Below are 5,831 nucleotides of genomic sequence, written 5' to 3' on the forward strand. Positions count from 1 at the left end.
CTAAGACAACATCTAAGTGGATAGACATGGTGGGGTTGGGGGAGGAGTTGTTTAAATGAGTCACAGTTTGGGAGAGTGATTTAGTAAGATGAAAACTTAAATGTTGTGACTATAAACACTGATAGACATGATGGGCAATGGGTACCATCATGATACTGGTTGAAGATACAAAGGAATGAACAAAAAGCAATCGGTTTGAATATTTTGGTCTCTGTGAGAGCAGAGACAATAAGTTCTATTCACTGTTGTCCCTCCAATTTCTAGAAAAGTGCATGACACAAAGCTGGTGTTTAACAGGGAATTTTAAGTTGAATGAAGTAGATCGTCCTGGCCTTGGGGTTATATAGGAAAGAAAATCAAGCCATAGAAGTGATGAACTGGAATAGGCAAGTTCAAGGAACTTGAACCCCATGAAGGTGAAACTTAGGTCTTACGGCAGAAGCAAGAAAGGAAAATAACAGAAAAAGGAAGCTGTGGTTAGAGGAAAGCTCTCAAGTACACTTTCCTCTTGAAGCCTTTTATAATCATCTCGTGGGATGGTCCCCGCTCCTGGCCTCTTTGAAGATACTGCATCGTTTACTGTGTCAAGTTATATCCACATGGCCTACTTTCATCTCCTTCTTCACCCCTAATATGGACCTTATCTTCCAAGAGACTGAATTGGACAAATAGAGGTGACTTCAAGTCCCGGAAACACAAATTGTGTGTTTGAAAGTTTAGCGTTCCTGGTTTATGTCTATGGTATACAGACTGAAGCTAAAGCAGGGTATATATGAGGAAGCTGGATCTCACATTTAGATTGTGCCCAAAAGCACAGCAAAATAACTTGCCTTGTATGAATGAGCTCATCTGGGTACACAGGCCACTAGACAGAAAACATGACTTAACTGTTTGAGTCCCATTTGTCTGATAGTATGATGCAAGTGGAAAAGATCAGACAGGCCTGCTGTTATAATGCACTTTAGAATTTGACAAATGAGGAAAAAATAAGGCTTAAATAGAGGTCAATGTGAATAAAAGGGAAAGGTGCACATAAAAACAAGGTTAAAAGTTTGGCAAGTGTCTTAGTTTGCTTTCTTTTGCTGTGATAAACACTGCCCCCAAACCAACTTGGAGCAGAAAGGGTTTATTTCAGCTTACAACTCCCAGGTCAACAGTTCAACAAAAGAGGAGGCAGGAATTCAAGGCAGGAACTGAAGCCCAGGCCATAGAGGAATGTAGTTTAATGGCTTTCTCTCTATGGCTTGTTCAGGTTACTTTTTTTTATACAATCTGGGGATACCTAAGTAGGGGTAACACTGCCTACAGTGGGCTGCCGTCCCCTTCCCATCAATCATTAATCAAGAAAATGTCACATTGGTTTGCCTATAGGACAATCTGATGGAGCCATTTTCTCAGTTGAGGTTCCTTCTTCCCAGATGATCCTAGCTTATGTCAAGCTGACAAGAAAGCAAAAAAAAAAAAAAAAAAAAAAAACCCAAATGATCCCAAAGGGTAATATATGACATGGGCAGGCAATTGTAAGATCTTAGCATTATATATATAAGGCCAGAGTAAGAAAAATAGCAGGATGGTGACAAACCCAAATGTTTTAAAAAAGTTTGATTTAAGGACAAGAGAGCCAAATACAATTAGTAGTAGTGAACACTTTTATGAATTCAAGACATGTGAAACACTACTTAGTACACCTTAAATACCTTATTTCAGCTTCACAACAGCATTATAACATTAACATAGGTGCTATTCTATTTTACAGATGGGGAAACTGAGTCACAAGAGTAAATAATTTACCCAGAGTCATTAGCTAAGTGGCTGAGCTAGTACAATGAATCAAATGTTTGTGTTCACACTGAAATCTTACCCACCAACATATTACTCAGCTTGCTTTCTTATTCAGCCTAGTACTATCTGCCCAGGAGTGGAGCCACCCACAGTAGGCTGGACACTCCCGTATCAATCATTATTTAAGAATATGCCCCCAAAAGATACCCACAGAACAGTCTGATCGAGGCAATTCCTCAGCTAAGAGTCTCTTACCAGGTATGCCTAGGTTTGTGTCAAATTGACAAAAACTAACTAACCAGAATAATATCCTTAAAGACTTATTTATTGTGTCTTTGCCTGCATATATGTATGTACATGCACCATCTGTGTGCCTGGGGCCCATGGAAGCCATAAGAGAGTGAGGTGTGAAATCCTGAGTGTATGTATTGTTGACAGGAGCACAGCCATATCAGGGACACCAAAGCCTCAGATCCATGGGAAAGGTAAGGCCTTCTCCTTGTCCTAGGTATGGATGTTCACTGACAAGAGGTTGTCCTTTAGCTAAGAACAGTACATGCAGAAAGTAGCTACTGCAGCCTCCCCATGCCTATGACTGCAGCCTCAGACTGCTCCCCCACTGGCCTCTTTTGTGCTGTATATAGTAAATATGCTGTGCCCCACCTGTTGGGGATACCTAAGTAGGGGTAACACTGCCCACAGTGTTACCATCCAAGCACAGACCTAGCCCATCCCATCCGTGTGCCTGTCACCCCACTTCAGGTCAACTGTAAAGCTGTACAGGTTGAGGGAGAAGAGGGCATGAGATCCCCTGAGACTGTAGTGACAGGCTGTTGCAAGTTGTCATGTGGGTGCCAAAAAGGAACCTGGTTCCTCTACAAGTGTTCTTAATTGCTGACACACCTTTCAACCTAATCAGTACCCTTACAAAAGGAACCTGAGAGTTCTTGACCTCTTTCACATTGTGAAGCTATACGGAGAAAATGACCACTTGCACTCCAGACGATGGACACATTCAGAGCCTGGCCATACTGGTAGCTTGCTCTCAGATTTCCAGATTCTAGAGCTGGGAGAAACTTGTTTACAAGATGATGAGTCTAAATGCTTTATTATAATAAGCCATGTTCACTAAGAGTCAGGATTTGAACCTAAAGATGTTATAAAAAAATAATCTGGAACCATAGAGAAACTCACTGTTTGTTCAGTAAATATTTAGTGAGCACTGCTATATTCTAGACACCATGTTCCTAGGAGTGGGAGAGAAGAAAAGCAGGCAGTTAGAAGGTGGAGGGACTCGTGCCCTGTATACACACTACAATAAGAGTTAACACATGATCACAGGTATGAAGAATCCAAAGAGAAAGTGACAGCTTACTACTTGGTAAGAGTAAAGCATTCTGGGGAAAGGGGATGACAAGAAAAAAGCCTCAAAGTAAGAGCCTGACCTAGGAGGGAGAGGGGGAGGTGAGCCTGTAAGTAAAGAGACCAGTAAATATGGCTGGAGAACAGAGAGGAAAGGAGACAGATGGAGGAGGTACAAGAGATAAGTCCAGATAATGGAGCTTTAGCCAGCGTTTATGAAGCAAAAGGAAACCACTTGCAGAGCTTTAGGAAGGGCAGTGACCTGACTGGATCTGTAGCATTACAATTCATTTGACAGCAGACTGGCAAACAGACTGGAGTGACACAGGGACCGTTTTAGAGAATGTGGGTAGTGGCCACTGCAGGACTCTAAGCAAGAAATGAAGGGCCGCTTAAGAGTCGTGGAGAAGGCATGGGACACAGCTCATACACCCAAGTTTTCAGAAAGCAGGCAACCCAGGGGAGCATAACAGGTATCAGAAGCGGGCTCGGTTTCTAGCGTATCTAAATAGATATACTGACCTTTATTGAGCTAACGACCGTGGGAGGAAAGTTAGGAGGGGATATGAAACTTCAAGTTGAGTAGGACTATATACTGTTGTCATCCAGCCACATGGACCTGTAGCAGAGGCTGCTGGGAAGAGGAATTCAGAGTCCCAGCGTGAGACCTAGCTAAGACTGAAGAGTCTGAGAGAAGGCATTTGAAGCCAGTAGAAGAGGGTGAGACCACCTAGAGGAAGAGACTACGGTAGGATTGTGGAGGATTCCAGCGCAGGAGTTAGATAAAGGAGAATCTAGCTGTTGAGTAGAAGGGTTAAAAGGAAAACTGGCAAGAGAAGAGGGGAGGGCGTGTTTGGAAGAGTCAAACAGCGTCAAATGCTAGGATGGTCCTGTAAATGCAAATGCAAGACGCAAAACTACATAGACAGGAAGAATGTGACAATTCAGAGCCACTGAAAATGGAGAGGGATGGTAAGAGACAGGTGGAGCTTGGAGAGGGGCTTAAGGAGGAAGTTTCTATATTTTATGTATTGGCCACACACACTACTGTGTACTCTGAAGTCAAAGTGCTGAGGTCAAAGGCCAACTTGGGGGAAGATGGTTCTCTCCTTCTACCACGTGGTTTCTGGCAATTGACTTTAGATTATCTGGCTTGGTGGCAAGGACCTTTATCCATCTCACCAATGATACAAGACTCTTTTTACAGAGAGGAAGAGGTGTTAGCATGCTAACAGTTCTGGTTAGAAACAAAAGGAAAATCAAGCTACTCTTCAGGGCAATGTCCGTGGGAAGGCAGGAACCGATAGGACACACAGAATGAAGGCAAGCTCTGTGTTACAAAATGGCAATAAGGGCTGGTGTCCATCAGGAACAAAACTATAGGAAGAGGGCTGAACGGCTCAACGATAACAAAAAAAGGTGACGGGCTGGTGGTTAGGAGCAACTCAAGTGAGATGTTGCGGTAGTTTTGAGGCTACGGAAGTCACACTGTCAAGTTCCAGGGTGCAAAAGGTATAAGCTGAGCCGCAGCAGCACGCCACCGCTGCAGAAAGGGCTGAGAAAAGGCAACACAGGATGTCGCGGACAGGGAGGGTGAGGGTCTATTTCAAGTGTAGACAGCAGCATGGCTGATCATTTCTCTAGCATCAGAGGGGGGACAGTACCCAGTACCCAAGGCTCTGGCTGTCTGCAAAGCGGAGCTGAAGGCCACATGCCACGTGTGTCATAGCTTTCTTCCCAGCAAAGAACCAGCTCGGCCCGTGCAGCTAGTTCTGGGCAGACAACCCCGGTCGGCGGCCGGCGTCTGCAACCTTCTAACGCCCCCCGCGCGGCTCTGGGCCCTCGCGGAGAGTCAAAGTTCCCTGGCGGTCTGCTTCCGCCGTAGGATCAGACCGCGTGGGGGTTTCCAGTAAGTCCTCGCCACCCCGGGAATCCCCCCATCTGGCCAAACAGAATCCCCACTTCCTCCAAATTTCCTCAGCTGGCGTTCGAAGCCTCCACCCTCCATAGTGAGACTTGGACCGTTCCTCCAGAGCAGGTCTCAGCCCACCTACACCAGCCTTCCCCAACCAACCCCTTCGCAGCTCCCGGAAGAAGCCGAAGGCTTTCGGCAGGTTCCGCAAGTAGTGCGGGGGCGGGGCCTGTCGAGCGGCTCCGGGTCGAGCTCGGCTGTTTCCGTGAGTGGCCGCTGCGCACTCGGCACTGGGCGGCGCTGGCTGGCTCCCTGGCTGCGGCTCCTCAGTCGGCGGCGGCTGCTGCTGCCTGTGGCCCGGGCGGCTGGGAGAAGCGGAGTGTTGGTGAGTGACGCGGCGGAGGTGTAGTTTGACGCGGTGTGTTACGTGGGGGAGAGAATAAAACTCCAGCGAGATCCGGGCCGCGAACGAAAGCAGTGACGGAGGAGCTTGTACCACCGGTAAGAGGAGCAGGAGGAGGAGGCAGGAGCCGGAGAGAGCCGGGGGGACAGAGGGGGGCCGGGGAGGCGCCGGACACCCGCGCTCGGGGCCTTCCCCTCGCAGGAGGGGCCGCGGTAAAGATGGAGCCTCCGCCCGAGCCCCACAACACCGCCGCCGCTCGCAGCGAACAAAGAATAATGGCGGCGGACTGGAGCCAGCGGCGGCCGGGCGGCAGCGACTCTGCCTGCAGCCAGCGGCGGCGCTCATGGCGGGGGGCGGCCGGGGCGGGGTGCG

General features: G+C 47.7%; 1 protein-coding gene across 5 annotated transcripts in view; it reads left to right on the top strand.

Moving 5' to 3' along the window:
* Positions 1-5,314: 5,314 nt before the first annotated feature.
* The window catches only part of Creb1 (cAMP responsive element binding protein 1), a 72,727-nt gene continuing 72,210 nt past the window's right edge, over positions 5,315-5,831 (top strand). For 3 of the 5 annotated variants that reach the window (XM_028765833.1, XM_028765834.1, XM_028765835.1), the window contains exon 1: positions 5,360-5,557. The gene's annotated coding sequence lies outside the window, so the exon portion shown is untranslated. Of the gene's footprint in view, positions 5,558-5,831 lie in introns of all 5 variants that reach the window. The other 2 variants (XM_028765837.1, XM_028765836.1) reach the window with 1 other exon arrangement.

This window comes from Grammomys surdaster, unplaced genomic scaffold, assembly GCF_004785775.1.
Source record: "Grammomys surdaster isolate TR1022 unplaced genomic scaffold, NIH_TR_1.0 165, whole genome shotgun sequence".
Lineage (NCBI taxonomy): Eukaryota > Metazoa > Chordata > Mammalia > Rodentia > Muridae > Grammomys > Grammomys surdaster.